Genomic DNA, 16,595 nt, shown 5'->3' with positions numbered 1-16,595 from the left:
CATCCATCCACCTCTGCATTCACATACACTGCCCATCACCTTTCCCACCACGACCATTTCTTACCTCTTCCCTCTTATCACTAATTCCTTTCCCAGGACCCTAAACAGCAAATAACCTCACCTCATACTTCATACAGAAGACCTGCAACCAATTATTCATTCAGCAAACTCACTGGCCAGAGCTAGTCAGGTAACTCTGCTCAACCAAAAGTTTTGTGTCCAGGGGAAAGGAGACCCAGAAATATTTGGCCAACATCACTAACAACTACCAAAGTATTTCTCCTGACTTCGTATTAAATACCTGTCCTTTCATGTCCCTTAAGGAGGTCACAGTGGGGAAACTAGGAGCAAATAAAACAGCTATAACTTGGAAAATGCTAGGGTAGCCCAAACTCTCTCTACCCCAGTCTACACTACAAGCAGTTGAAGTTGTAGTGTTCCAAGCCTAGGAGCTGAAGCCCTGATTACCACTGGAAGTCTCCTGGCAACCATGAGTGGAACCAGCCTTTGGACAAATGAGAAGTCAGGGAAGGAACCTTGATCCCTAAGGCCAAGCCACACCCCTGTGGGCCTGGAGCCTTCTCTACCTGGCAACGAATACTTAGTGAGATAAGAAACATCTTTACCACTTAAGTCAAATTGAGTCAGGCTTCTGTTACTTGCAGTCTTAAGCATCCTAAGTGATATCCTGAATAATACATCCATTTCCATGTTGCTTGATAAATAAGCTGAAACTTAAGGTGGCTGGGTGTTTGTGTTTGTTTGTGTGCGTGTGTGTGTGTGTGTGTGTGTGTGTGTGTGGTGTCACCCAGCTAAGTTCTAAGCTCCCAGAGCACATATTACATCTTTCCTTTTCTTCATATCTACCAACAAGGCTTACTGCTGCCTTGACAGCAACAGGTGCTGAATTCTGCACAAACATGCCTCCTCCAGTCTCTCGCATCCACGTTTGCACATCCATAGACACCCACAACGAAGCACATATGTTCAACTACTCAAGGCAGCAACTCAACACAGAAACACACAAAGTACTAAGGAACACAATTTGCTATAAGCCCAGGCTGTCCGAGGAAAACAGCAGACCCACAGAGTTTTACAAACAAACTTGCTCAGTTGTCTAAAATAGTGCTTTTCAGGAATTCCCCAGTGGTCCAGTGGTTAGGACTCTGCGCTTTCACTGCTGAGGGCAAGGGTTCAATGCCTGGTCAGGGAACTAAGATCCCGCGAGCCACACAGCACGGCCCATAAAATAAAATAAAATTATAAAATAAAATAAAATAGTGCCTTTCAAACAATGAGTTGTGACCCATTCATATCATAAAATCGATGTAATAATTTGCAAATCTCCCTTTTAGAAAATGAAGTAGAACAGAGTAAAACAGAAAATAGCAGCATCATTCCACATTGTAAGAGTGTTTTGTGAAGCTTTTGTTTCAAATGTGTGTTGGGGGTGTAAGTGCCGTGAAAAATGTGTTCTCACTGTGGGTGGCAGTTTGAGGAACACTGATTTCAAAGGAATCATCTCGCGCCATCTAGTGGTAAAAGCCGTATCTGCAGTTGAAGCAAGAACGGTAAACCAGTGATGAGAACACGCCTCCAACATTTTAAAGCTTGGAAGGGACCTTAGTCAAGCCCAACATCCAGAGCAAGAATCCTTTCGACAATATGGAGCCACTGTTGACTACTCCCCACAGAGAAGGCACTCACCCCACTGCGAAGAAACTTGAACTGTTGAAAAGCTGATCAATTTGCCTCCCTCTAAGTGTTCCTTGCTGGATTTATTAGTGCCCTCTCGGATAACAAGGAGCAGTTTCTATTCCTCCCAACTCTGCATTATCAGTTGATTTAATACTACTGATTCGGTCTAGCAATATTTATTGAGTGTCTGCTAAGTGCCAGGCATTGGGTTACAGTGGTGAACAAAACAGAGAAGGGACAGAGACAAAGACAGAGATTATGACAAACGAGGGATATAATGGTATGGCGGATGGAGGACCTACTTTAGAGGTGAAAGGGAAGACCTCTCTTAAAGGGCATGGCTGAGTCGAGTCCTAGAGAATTAGGGAAAGGCAGCTGTGCAAAAGGCATTCCAGGTAGGAGGAACAGCAGATACAAACACTCGGGGGTGGGAGTGCATGTGGAGTGTTCTAGTAGCAGGAAGTAGGCAGGGCGGCCGGAGAAGAGTAAGAAAACAGGAGAAACTGGAGAAGAGGTTGGAGAGAGAAGCAGACTCAGGTCACACAGGGCCTGGCAGGAGCCTGGGATGGATCTCCACAACACAATGGACGCGGTCAGTGATGTGCAGCGGTACAGAAAGGTGGGGAGATGCACGGACATAACACAGGTACCCCCATTACTTGGGGAGATGCCCAGACATAACACAAGGACCCCCATCACTTGGGGAGATGCCTGGACATAACACAAGGACCCCCGATCATTTGGGGAGACACATGGACATAACACAAGGACCCTCGATCACTAGTTCCCATGACTCCTACTTCCTAATTTTTCCAACACGTGTCTCTTTGCAGTCCTCGAATCTAGATGACTGCCAGTGGTTCCCATGCCTCCGAGGAAGAAGGCTCACTGCTTTGCCTGTGAGAGTGGCCAAGATAGAAAGATGTACAACACACTGCTGCGAAGAAGGAAGAGGGTGCTGCTGCTGGGCACTGCTGCTGGGAGCTCTGAAGGGAGGCGGGCACCATGACTCAGCCGAGCAGATTACAGTGCACCCACACAGTGAGTACTAACCAGTCATCTGAAACGTGAACTAGAAGAACTGGGGACGGCGAGAGGTTCACGAAACATGGGCTATATTTCGTTATATCCAGGACACCACCAATTGTAAGACTGAAAAAAGAAATTAAAGGGACTTCCCGGGTGGCACAGTGGTTAAGAATCCACCTGCCAAGGCAGGGGACACGGGTTCGATCCCAGGTCCGGGAAGATCCCACATGCCACGGAACAACTAAGCCCGTGCGCCACAACTACTGAGCCTGCGCTCTAGAACCCACGTGCCACAACTACTGAGCCGAGGCACCGCAACTACTGAAGCCCGCATGCCCTAGAGCCCGTGCGCCGTAACTACTGAGCCCGCACTCCGCAACAAGAGAAGCCACCGCAATGAGAAGCCTTCACACCACAAGGAAGGGTAGCCCCTGCTCACCGCAACTAGAGAAAGCCCACGCACAGCAACGAAGACCCAACGCAGCCAAAAAATAAAAATAAAAATAAATAAAGAAAATAAAGAAAAAAGAAGTTAAAAAACGCTGCCAATTAGTTAATGTTTTTCTTATCATTCAGAATTTTAATTTTGTGGTTACTGAAAAAGCTCCTTCATTGGGACAGAGTGTCATCATCTCTCTCTCTTGTACAGACAGAAAAAGGAAAAGGTGAGTGAAGTAAGCTGCTAAGACTTCACTTTCAGGATGTCTGTGCCTTTCAACACAATATCAACCTCCGTGCCATCGAGGGCGTTGGCAAGGATACATTCCTTAACAGATCTCCACCATCTTCTCTGAGATTTTCTTCCAAGCAGCTAATCCTCACCCTGGAAGTTTTGATACTGGCTCTTTCTTGATCTCATTAGAAGGTATCAAGGGATGATTTTCAACAGCAATCAGGATCCGGGTTCTTTCTGCAAATGGCCCTTAAACAGTATGTGGACTAAAAGCACCGGGGACCGGGGTCACAGCCGCCCAGCCATACCATGCCAGCAGAAATAACCTCCGCGCCAGCTTGCACAGGTGAGAACACCTCTAAGAGACTTGACAGTGTCTGCAGGACACATCGAGAGTAAGTCACATCTGATTTCAGAGAAGTTAAAATGCAAGACCATGTGTGCCACAAAATGGCTCAGATAGTATTGTCACATTTATATGTATGACTGAAATCACTTTGTTGTACACCTGAAACTAACACAACATTGTAAATCAACTATATTTCAATTTTAAAAAATAGTACTGAACTATGAGGAACCACCATTGCCTATGATGACAAGGGACTCGCCAGATGTCAACATTTAGCAACATAATAGCTAACAAGGGAGGAATATTTGCCTTTTTTTTTTTTTTCGGCTGTGCTACACGGCATGTGGAATCTTAGTTCCCCGACCAGGGATCAAACCCGTGCCCCCTGCAGTGGAAGCGCGGAGTCCTAACCACTGGACCACCAGGGAAGGCCCAATATCTGCCATTTTTAAATGATGTTATTCTATTTCTTTTTAAACTAAGTTAATTATTTCCATCAAAAAGATAGTATTGTCTTCACAACAAGAGCAACAGTAAGTTTGGATTTCATAAACGAACATACAAGGCAAATATTACACTAGGAAAAATATTTGTAACAGGTCACAAAGTGCTAATATCCTTACAGTATAAAGGACTCATAAATTAATACGGGAAAAAACTAATATTCCAGAAGAAAAAGAATGGGTAAAGGACAAAAATGAACCATTCACAAAAGAAGAAAAACTGACCAATGAACATACAAAAAGCTCAGCCTTATCAATGATTAAAAAAAAAAAAAAAGCAAAATGAAAATGAAAGCAAAAACAGAGAGCAGTACTGCTCTTATCAAATCAGCAATAAAACTCTTTTTTATAGAACCTGGCTTTGGAGAGGAATGAGGAAGAGAGCCCTGGAGCACCAATGCCCAAACCGGAAACTGGCACGGTCATGCTTCAAGGCACTGTGGCAACAGGTATAAGAAGCCAGAATAACGTGCGAACACAACAGCCAAACAGTCCCACTTCTGGGATTTTATCCTTAGGAAATAACCACGAATGAACACAAAGATTTTTTTTTTTACAAGAACGCTGTACCTGGAGTTATAGTATCGGGTCGACAAAACAGGCTACAAGATTATATGGACAGGACATTCCCAAGTTTGTTAGAATGAACGTACACATATATATATAAAGACTGCCCAGAGTAGATACCAAAATGTTAATAGTGGTTATCTCCACACCCCAATACTGTGCACCTAGTTCTGTCACTTCCACGATCGTCCTCTGTTTCCCAAATCCAGAAACATCCCTTCCATTTGAATATCTTGATTTCATGTTTCAAACCCAGAATCAAAGAATCAAAAATCTCAGATCTGGAAAGACCTGACAGATTCACTCAATCTTCATTCAATCACTATTGCTTTCAAAATGCTCATGACACTCACATACCACCTGTTCAAAGTAATGTCTTTTTTTTAACATTTATTTCATTAAAATGTAGTTGATTTACAATGTGTTAACTTCTGCTGTACAGCAAAATGATTCAGTTATACATATAATTTCTTTTTTATATGCTTTTCCATTATGGTTTATCACAGGATATTGAATATAGTTCCCTGTGCTATACAGCAGGACCTCGTTGTCTAACCATCCTATATATAATAGTTTGCATCTGCAACCCCAAACTCCCAATCCTTCCCTCCCCCACCCCTCCTCCCCAATGTAATATGTCTTTAAATAAACTCAATTTTCTTAGTACTCAGGTCTGATGTGCTACCTAATATTTTCTTCTAACACACACTGTAACAAATACCTAACCATTAACATTTAAAACATCTATCTGTGTACCGCCTAAAACCATCTCACATTCCTCTCGTGGGAAACAGTGATCTGGCCCAACCACCAACTCATTAAAGAAACATTTACTGATTCTGTCCTATTTGCGTAACTGTCAGCTGCAACAATGGGAAATTCATGTGAAGTTGTGAGACGCCTTCCAATAGGCATCTCTTCATCTGAGGATTCAGGGAATGGGAAAGGGCCCCCCCTGGTCTCTCCGACCATGAGGATCAAGGCTGGGGCTGGCTTGTTTCACTTCTCCTGGACACTGACGGTGTGCTTACTGCGTGCCAGGCATCATTCAACTGCTTGACAAATAGGAACACATTCAGCCCTTGTAACAACCCTAAAGTAGTTTGCCCAAGCTGTAGAACCTTTAGGGAAATTAATTTGACTGCTTTACAAACCTACCTACCCACCTGGATTTAGATCCCTCCCCCAACACTTCAGTGCTTAAATGGTACATATCTATTGTGTGTGTGTGTGTGTGTGTGTGTGTGTGTGTGTGTGTGTGTGTGTGTGTATTGCTTAGTTGCTTATAGATACTTATGTATCTGTATGTATGTATATCCATATATATGCAATTGCAAAAATCAACCAAATATTCTCAGCACTAATTTTCAAGTTTGGGATTTTAACTGCATACTTCTTGTGGTCCTCTAACTTTTAATTTTATTGTTGTTCTTCTACATCTTTTAGTTTCAATTTTTGGTTTCTATTTCCTGTTGGTTCTATTCTTGGTTTATAAATGGAAGATAGGAAGCAAAGTCTTAAGGGCAATAGACTCTGTACCTAAACAGAGTGTGGATTTGCTTCCTTTCTTGGGAGCTCTTGAAAGCTTCTTTTTGTTTTCCTAAGCAGATTGGCAGACCTTAAGTGTTCAATCATCTAAAAAACTGGGCCTGAATAACTAAGAAGACTCACAGGCTAGTTTCCTCCCAAAGGAGACTACTGGTATTGCCTTTTGGCTTCATCTAACATCTAATTACTTTACAAGAAGTAATATGATCTACAATCTACTGTCTCTCTTGTAAGCAGTCACTGAATAGTGGGCAAAGCGTAAACGGAAAAGGAACCTACATTCACAGAGACTGAAATAAGTAGAAGAATCAAATCAGTCCCTTTGGTACAATGTCCCATATCTAACTTTTTAACCAAAAAAACAGAAAATGTAATTAATAAAATTAATACAGAACACAGTAACAGGATGCCATGGACCTGAATAATGCTGATGTACTTTTGAAAAAAATAAAACATTTAAGAACCTGTATTCTGAATATTTTCTCCAGTCTGAGGCTTGTCTGTTCATTTTCTCAGTTTATCTCTTTTTCCTTTGTAGTTAGTACTTTTTGTGTTCTACATACTAAATATTTACCTACCCCAAGGCTGCCAAGGTAATTCCCCTATGTTTTCATACAGAAGCTTTGCGGTTCTAGCTTTCATATTTAGGTTTATGGTCCATCCCAAATTAGTATGTGGGTACAGAAGGAGGTCCGTGTTCATTCTGTTTCCACTTGAATATCCAGTTGATCCAGAATTATTGGTTAAAAAGACTTGACCTTTCCCCACTGAACTGACTTGGCACTCGGGGCAAAAATCAACTGACAGCACCGGTATAGGTCTATTTCTGTTTCATTGATCTATTTTTCTACCTTTATGCAAAAACCACATTGTTTTGATCACTGTAGTTTTACAGTGGGTCTTAAAATTCAGTAGATTAAGCAGTGTAAGTCCCCCAACTTCACTCTTCTTTTGAAGATTTTTTTGGGCTAGTCTAGATTTTTTGTGTTTCCATATACATTTTAGAATCAATTGTTAATTTCTTCAAAAAAGATGGCTAGGGTTTTGACTGGGATTTAGACAGTTGGTTTTTTAATGCTATTGTAAATAATATTTAAAATTTTCACTTTCCTATATGTGTACGTATATTTACAACACATCTATCTGACAAACGATTCCTATACAGAATATATAATGAACTCCAACAAGTCAAAATCAACATTATCATCATTAGTGAAAATGGGCAAGGGCCTGAACAGACAATTCACAAAAGAAGATGCAGGCATGGCCAATAAGCACACAATAAGTATACATCTGTCACCAGGGAAATGCCATTTCACACCTTAATGAGATGCTATTTCACACTCACTAACAATACTGAATGTTTAACAAGGATATGGAGCAACTGGAGTTTTGATACATTGCTGGTGGGAAGTGTAATTTGATAAACCACTTTGGAAATTAGTCGGGCAGTTAAATACATACCCACCCTATGACTAAGCAATTCTACTTCTAGATATTTATCCAAGAAAAATTTCAGGCTTATATAAGAATGTTCATTGCAGCCTATTCACCATGGCCAAAAACTAGATACAACTCAAATGTCCATCATCAGGTGAATGGATGAACAAATCGTGGTACATTTATACAACACAAAAAGGAGCAAACTATTTTACCCCGACAAAGATTCTCTCCTTGACCAAACTCTAGCCAGGCTCCTCTGAGATCTCCTCTACTAGACCTCAACCGTGGCCTATAATATAAAGACCTGAGCAAACATTAACATAGTTCCTAACAGCTCAAGGCCACACGGCTAGGGTGTCTCTAGTCCCCCTTAGCATGCCTGCCTGAGAAAACTCAAGGCTGCCAAAAGAACTTACTGCTGGTTCCAGGCAACACCTAAAGATAGGGCCTCCCTGTCTCCCAGCTAGTGAATCCAGACGGTTTCTGGTGGATCAACACCCCCTTTTCCCATTTTCTGTAATTTTTTCTCTGATTCTACTGAATCCCTGCTTGCCCCCCTCCTTCCTCCCTCATTTGCCCTTTAAAACACCCGCTGTACAAATCAGAGTTGAGTTTAGTTCATGCTGGATTCTTTTCCCTGTTGCAATAGTTATTACTGATTAAAATCTGACCTTACCACTTTAGCATCCGGCTTTATCTGTGACAACGTGTACAACATGGATGAATCTCAAAGAACATCTTGAGTGAAAGAAGACACAAAAAGAATGCATACTGTATGATTCTGTTTATATGGCATTCAAGAATAGGTAAATCTATGGTAGCCTGAAACAGAAAATGGTTGCTGGGGGGCGGGGGAGTGGTAAGGAGACTAACTAGAGATAAGGGAACTTTCTGGAGTTTCAGAAATATTTTGTATCTTGTTTCGGGTGGTGGTACACAGATATATGCAACTATCAACACTCATCAAACTGAACATTTTATTCTGTATAAATTATCTCCCTCTCCCCATTTCCCTTCTCTCTTAAGAATACCTGAGGAAATCCTAGAAGGAAAAAAAAAAGGTGAGGGATGTAGCAAATCCTCCAAGTTCCCTTTCCAATATCCATTCACCCTTTCTTCCTAAGAGGACCCCAATTTTGTTTGAGGCATCAATCTGCCCTATTAGAAATTCTTACCTCCCCACACTTTCCTGCACCCAGGAGTGGAGCCATGTGTCCTAATGATGGCTAATGAGAAGTACAAGTCTACAGGGTTGGGCTTCCCAAAAAGCTACTGCTTTCCTGATGAAAATGGGCAGATTCAGACACATACATGTCTCTTGCTAGTATCCCTTCCTTTTCTTTCTTCCTGGAGCACAGCTGCTCAAACAGACTAAAAAATTCTGATAACCCTGCTACAAACCTATCTTCACCCTGCGAAGAAAGCTGTGGGAGCACTGAATCAATTCACAGCTGAGTAACTTTATGAGTCAAAAGTTTTCAGACATCAAAATGGGGAAAAAAAAAAAAAGCGATTTCAACTGGAAGTCAAGAAATGACAACCAAGGACCTACTGTAAAGCACAAGGAACTATACTCAATGTTTTGTAATAACCTATAAGGAAAGAGAATCTGAAGAAGGATATACATATACATATATATATGTATAACTGAATCACTGTGCTGTACACCTGAAACTAACACGATGTTGTAAATCAACTATACTTCAATAAAAAAAAAGAATGACCTATGCACTGCTGTGTTAAAGTATATATAAGAATTTAGTATACAAGTGACATTTCAAGTCAATGGGGAAAATAAGACCATTCAATAGATGATATAGGAACAACTGGCTAATAATTTGAGACAAAATTAAGTTAAAACTGCTACTTTATAACGTCCAAAATAATAAATATAGATGAATGATCTAAGCATAAAAGCCAAAACCATAGAAGTGCTAAAATAAAATGTTATAAAGATTGAGAATGGCCTTTCAAAGCTTTACCCAAAAACCACAAGCCATAAAGTTAGATTGTCAGATTCTATACCCTAAAGCGTCACCATTTCTGTGTTATGAAATGTACAGTACAAGCTATACTGAAAGACAAGCAACAGCTTGAGAGAAAATGCTGCAACAAATACCAAGGCAAAGGATTACTATTCCAGATACAAAAGGTTCTTACAAATCAATAATAAAAATACAAATAACCGAACAAGAAAAAGACAACAACCCAGTAGGACAGCAACATGGGAGAGAGGATTCACACAGAAAATATCAATGAGTGTGTGAGCAGACAAAAAATGCTCGGTCTCACTCGTGATTTTAGGAATACAAATTAAGAACAGGTGTTATCTTCCACCTGCCAGTTGGTGAACAATCTAAGAGACTGAGAATGTTCCATGATTAGCATCTCCGTTCACCATGGATAAGAATGGAAACGGATTATCACCTCCTTGGAGGACCATCTTGCAGAAGCCTCTCCCCTGAAATCTGTCTCATGGGAAAATTCAAACACGTGTGCAAAGATGCTCATCACAGCACGATTTTAAGAGCAAAATCATAACCACCTAAATGTTGACCAAAAGAAGAACAGTCAAATAAGGTACAACCACACTGCAGAATACTGTACAGCCAATAAAAAGAATGAGGCAGATCTGGGTGAAATTACATGTACAATATGTTCATAGTAGGCTCCTGAGTGGGGAAAAAGTACAGTTGACCCTTGAACAACGTGGAGGTTAGGGGTGCTGACCCCCACGCAGTAGAAAATCCAGGTATAGCTTTACAGTTGGCCCTCTGTATCCTCGGTTCCGCATCTGCAGATTTGAGAACTTTGGATCGTGTAAAACTGTATTTAATGAAAAAACACTCTCCCTGCATAAGTGGGCCTGTGCAGTTCAAACCCATCTTGCTCAAGAGTCAATTGTATTCACCTTTCTCATTTAAAAAAATTAAGCTTTTAAGAGAGGGGAAAAAAAAAAGATGTGATATTACTATTTGAGATCTAAGATCACTACCTTTCACAAATGTTTTCCAAAATCTAATATTTTCCTTTTATTAAAAATAAAAAATGGGGGCGATAAAACATCCACAGTTTATTTGACCTTTTTGATGGGCAAGGTTGGCAGCTAACGTATCCTCCACAGTATGTTCTAGTTCTAAAGTGACATGTCTTCTCTGGGAGTGGAAAGTACCTTGGCACCTGCCTTCAAAATATTTCAGATCAAAATCTTAGCCCTGCTCTCTGGGGCATAGCTGAAGACGCAATCAGTGTGCTGGAGAGGCCAGGGCCCTCAGGAAAACGCTGGCTTTCCTGAGAGGTGATCCTGTGTCCTGCTTTGATGACGGGGTAGTGGGGGACATCTGTCGATTCGGTTGAGAAATCAGATGAACTTCTATTATTTGCACAGTGGAATTTCAGCCTTACAGCCCCTGGTCTGGCTTCTAACACATACGGACCACTGAAAACCAGTTAAACAGAAAACCAGAATTTTTAAGACCTCATCAGGAAATATATAATCTTGAGCATTTGCATTCGGGTCTAATCAATTTAGCCATCCGACAGATAATTATTGTGTGCCTATAATGCGAATGGCACTAAGGTAGACAGGTTCCTGCTTTGTGTTGTTTTCATTCTGCTCGGAGGGACAGACATTAAACAGCATGTCTGAACTACAACTGGGCTGATGACCACAAAGGAGACGCACAGAGTGTTATGAGAACACGGAACAGAGGCTACATCTTGTCTGCAGGGGCCAAAGAGGCCTCCTGGAAGGAGCCACATCTGAGATAAGACAGAAATCTTGGCGTCATCTTTAACTCCTCATCACACATCCAATCCGTCAGTACATTCTATCAGCCTGACCTCCACAGTGTATCCAGAATCTTTCGGATTCCCAGCACCTCCACCGCTACCATCCTGATCCAAGCCCCCAGCATCTCTGACTTGGGATATTCTGAGAGCAGATCTCCCTGCCTCCAGGCTGCCCCCTACAGTCTGTTTTCAACAGAGACGCTGAAGGGATCCTGTTCAAACCCACATCAAGTCACCTTCGTCTTCTGAGTCCCCCAGCGGCTCCCATCTCACTCAGAGTGAAAGCTGCGTCCTTAAAAGAGCTCCTCTCCCTCTCACTCAGCGGGCCTTGCAGCTCCTGGGACAGGCGGGGCCAGCTCCTGCCTCACAGGGCCTTTGTACTCTGCCTGGGACACTGTTTCCCCAGAAGTCCATCCTCAGGGCTCACTCCCTCCCCAGCACTGACCTTCTCGATGGGGCGGTCCCTGGCCATCCCGGCTCACGTGGCCTTCCAACACTCCTACAGCATCGCCCACCATCTCACGTGCCAGATATGTTGCTCGTCTGCTTCCTGGCTGCTTCCTCCACTGGAATACATGCCCCATGAGAGCTCCGCTTTTGTCTGTTTCATTCACTTCCGCATCCACACTAGAACAGGGCCTCCATAAATTAAGCAGGGTCTCAATAACGAATATCAAATGAAGGCATCAGTCTGAGGGATGACACGGAGCCGATCAGACAAGGAAGGGTGGGAGAAAGCATTTCGGGAGGGGACGGCCTGCTGAAAGGCCCCAGGAAAGACAGGAACAGGGCTCGCCTGAGGAACTGAGAGGACGGTGGCGAGAAGGGAAGAGTGGGGGGAAGCAAGATAGGAGAAGCCAGACAGAGCAGGCAGGGCCGGGCGGACCATGTGAGAAATACTTCGCTCTTCTTCTAACAGCAACAAGAAGCCATTAAACTAGGGAGTGACAAGGTCCCATGTGCCTTTTGCAAACCTTTGGCTTCAGTGTGAGAACTGGACTTGGGGAGGTAAGCATGATTGGGGAGCTCAGTTGGCAGATGAGTGTCACGGCTCAGACTACGGATGACCTGAGTGTGGACTGAGATGGCAGCCGCAGAGGTGGAGGAAAGGAAGTAAATTCCAGAAACATTTTGCAGACACAGTCTAAGGTCTGGGTGATTGATCACACAGTGGGTAAGTGAAAGGGCAGCTCCACGATGACTCCTACCTTTTTTACTCTAACTGAGGGGACAATGGCATCACCCACTGAGTTGGGGTGGGTGGGGTGGCGTGGAGGAAAATTCGGGAAGGTAATCTTGAGCACAGTTTTGGAAATAATAAATTTGAGAAATTCTGAGAAATCCAAATGGAAATATTTCCAGTTGGCAAGGATCAGATCCAGGGTAGCGTGATCAGATCAGGAAAGGTGAGGTGTGTCGCTATTTATCTTGTGGCTGACAGAGAATCAAAAAGTTTCAAGTAGCAAAGTGACAGGATAAGATTTGTGATTCTGAAAAAATCACCCTGGCCCCGGTATAAACACTTGGACAGGAGAGATGGCCAGACTAGAAGCAGGTAGAACAATAAGGATGTGTTGCAACAGATCAAGTGAGCGAGGGCTGTGGCCGTCGGGAAGGAAAAGGGAACAGACTTTCCCTTTGTCACCAGCCCATCTGCTGCACAGCTGCTGGGGATTTTTCTAAAACGCAAACCCAGATCATGTCAGTTCCCCAACTTAAAAGTCCTTGGGACCTTCCCCATTTTGTTCTCTGACAACCTCTCCGGAATTCTCTCTTGCTACCCAGCGCCCGTCCAAGGTCAAGCTCCCCTAACACTTCAACCTCAAGAGCTTCAATCTCTATGTTCTTTGGCTCCTGCTATTTTCTTCTGCCTGATAAACACCTATTCGTCTTTTTAAGACTCACCTCTCCTCCCCTGTGAAAATAAGAAAACCAGTGCTGACCGCTAGGAGTTGGCCTGGTACCATGAGCCAGGCTTCACTGCAGTTAGATGCTTGCCTGGTGCTCACAGAGGCCACGCTGTCCTTCTGTTGGACAGAAACAATCTCGCAGGACCAGCAGCGCAAGGTCGCACTGCAAGAGCGATGAACTGAGACAAAACAGGACCCCTTCATAATTCTGTCTAACAGACAAAAACCAAGGTCATCATGCCAGCCACAGGGTCCCAAACACTCCTCTCTCCTGGCTGAGATGAGCAACTGTGGCTTCTTTACAAATCACAGAGTGTCTGACTCTAGAAAAGTCAGACACACCTCCCCCTAGAAAAGACTGAGCTACCCAATCACAAAATTGTCCCCGCCTCCTGTGAGCACCCAATCCCGGGCAAATCCCTGCTTCCTCGAACCCTCCCCCAAATTACCCAACTGAAGCCCAAATCCTGTAAGTTCTTTCTAACACCCCTTACGGATAGGCCCCAAAGCTCCCTTAACTTAAAAAGAGTCTCCTATTTTAACTCGGGGCTTTCATCTGCTTTCCCAAGATTAATAACTTTAAAGTTTCAAATTCATAGATGAAAAAGAAAACTTCCCACTGGCTGGAAAATAAGGCAATGCTAAAATAAAATGTCTATCAACTTTTTAATGTTTCATTTTCATTACGCATTTTACACTCAAAACACTGGAGAACAGGAAAGTGAGCTAGCCAGAGAATCACGCTGGAATGAGCTGTAAGGGCACAGGTGAGGCTGGCTGACACGAAATCACACAGCAGCACCAAGCCGCCCCGCTGTGTGGTTTCTACCACCGGTATTCCGGGTGAAAACGGAGAGTCTGGTTCAACCAGGGTCTGGGTTTACTAGCACTGAGGGCAAGGGAGATGGAGCCATCGCCAAGAGAACCACTGAAGGATGGACTATGAACTCGAAGCTCAATTAAGAGGTAACAGCCTGCAGGGAAGTGTCTACAGGCTGGAGAAAACCATGGAGGTCCCGAGGAGAAGGATGCTGAGGGCAGAGCAGAAACAACTGATCAAGCGTGTTGGAAAGAAGAGACTGGGGGAGCTTCCCTGGTGGCGCAGTGGTTGAGAGTCTGCCTGCCAATGCAGGGGACACGGGTTCGAGCCCTGGTCTGGGAGGATCCCGCGTGCCGCGGAGCAGCTGGGCCCGTGAGCCACAGTTACTGAGCCTGCGCGTCTGGAGCTTGTGCTCCGCAACAAGAGAGGCCGCGACAGTGAGAGGCCCGCGCACCGCGATGAAGAGTGGCCCCCGCTTGCCGTAACTAGAGAAAGCCCTCCCACAGAAACGAAGACCCAACACAGCCATAAATAAATAAATAAATAAATGGATCACCACGTTTTTTAAAAAAAAAAGAAGAGACTGGGGTTGAAGGGCGCTGCATTGTTCATCTGTGAGGTGGTGCATGCAGCACCGGGATGGAAATCCAGGGGATCGTGGTGGGAATGGTGACAAAGGTGGATGAGCAGAGGTGATCACTGCAGATGAGGTGTCCAAGAATGAGTGTTCCCGCGTGTACACTGGGTCCTCCACATGCGCGCCAGGAAGTCAACTAGGATGATGGCAAGAACTGAGGCAGACAGGAAGGCCTGTGGGCCAGATACCCAAGTCATCAATGAATTAGGTGAATAACCGGCAGAAGGTAAAAAACAGTAATATGGAGGAGAGGATGCTGGGGACGTGGGCCTCAAAGAAATGGGGTGAGGGGACAAAGAGCAGTGAGGACACAAATTTTGACCCTCCCGATTCTAGGACGTCCAGGGTATCAGAAGACAGAGGCATGACTTGGCTTCAAGAAAAGGATATCCCCAGGGAAGGGCCGGCGTCCATACAAAGAGAGGGAGGGAATGACTAAAGAGAGGCTGAGGAAATAGAGGCGGCTGGTGATTATGGAGTGGTAATTTCAGAGGGCACAGTGGGGGCTGCAGGAGGAGGGGTGCGATAAAGGGTGAACAAGAGTGGGGAACTGACTTAGGGGCACAGCATGATGGGGAAGATAAGGAAGACTGGGGAGTGGGGTGAGTTAGCCATCCTGGTAAGTGCACTATAGATAGTTGTTGAATCAAATGGGAGTTATTAGGCATAAACCTAATATATCCAATCAGAAGCGTTCTAACTGTTGGACTGTAGGAGTGATAGAGTCTGTGGTGATGACGATGATGATGATGATGATTTGGTGACAGTGGGGCAGTGACGATGACAACAACTACCAATTTTGAACACCTACTGTGTGCCAAGCACTCTTGGAAGCACTCCACATTTAAGCCTCACAACAGCCCTCTGAGACCGATAACAGCATTATTATCTGCAGAAGGGCTCTGAACCAAAAGGAGGGAGCAAATTAAAACAGAAATAACAGAATTGTAGGAGCCCTGGGGAGCTAATCGGCTTCTGAACATTATTTTAGGGATCTTACAGCTGTAACTCGTGGCGGCAGGAACCAGCCTGACCCACAGCTATTTCAGTAACTTCAAACAAATAGTATTCAGACTGGAGGAAAAATCAAAATAACAATAAGAATTTACTGAAGGCTTCACTTCGTGCCAGATCCTGTGCTAACCTTTGCATGGATTATCTCATTTAATCCTCACATCTAAAAGGCAAGTTACCATTATTAGTCCCATTATAAAGATAAGAAAACTGAGGCAGAAAGAGAGTAACATGCCCACAATTAACACAAGGAATCCCTATTTAACAAGATGACTTTTTGACAAGACTTAAGGGTTTCACATGTTACAGTGAAGGTGCAGGTCACAGTGTCAACAGAACTTGAAATTCATTAAATCCTGCAAAATATCTTAAAACATTAACTTATGGATTCTCACTATCGCTTTTCATGTTTTTTCCAGATGAGAGAAAACCCAGTGCAAAAAAAGCTTTGATGAAATGCATCCAGATGGCAAACATGTCTGGTTTTTACGGCCCTGGAACCTATCCCAGAAGCTTCTGATTCAGTGGATCTAGAGTCGGCCCTGAGTATCTGCGTTTCTTTTAAAAGCTCCAAAGGCTATGCTGGTGTGCAGTTTCGGCTGGGAACTACTG

The 16,595-nt window shown here is 43.6% G+C and overlaps 2 protein-coding genes across 5 annotated transcripts in view; one reads left to right on the top strand and one right to left on the bottom strand.

The window, feature by feature from the left end:
* The window catches only part of ZKSCAN2 (zinc finger with KRAB and SCAN domains 2), a 502,693-nt gene that overhangs the window by 81,485 nt on the left and 404,613 nt on the right, over window positions 1–16,595 (top strand). The gene's annotated exons all lie outside the window — the stretch shown is intronic.
* LCMT1 (leucine carboxyl methyltransferase 1) overlaps window positions 1–16,595 on the bottom strand; it is a 55,158-nt gene that overhangs the window by 35,827 nt on the left and 2,736 nt on the right. The window lies entirely within an intron of this gene.

The sequence above is a fragment of the Balaenoptera borealis genome (assembly GCF_965194805.1).
Source record: "Balaenoptera borealis genome assembly, chromosome: 16".
NCBI classification, from domain to species: domain Eukaryota; kingdom Metazoa; phylum Chordata; class Mammalia; order Artiodactyla; family Balaenopteridae; genus Balaenoptera; species Balaenoptera borealis.
The sequence above is the reverse complement of the archived record's forward strand: the minus strand, read 5'-3'. Positions and strand labels throughout refer to the sequence as shown.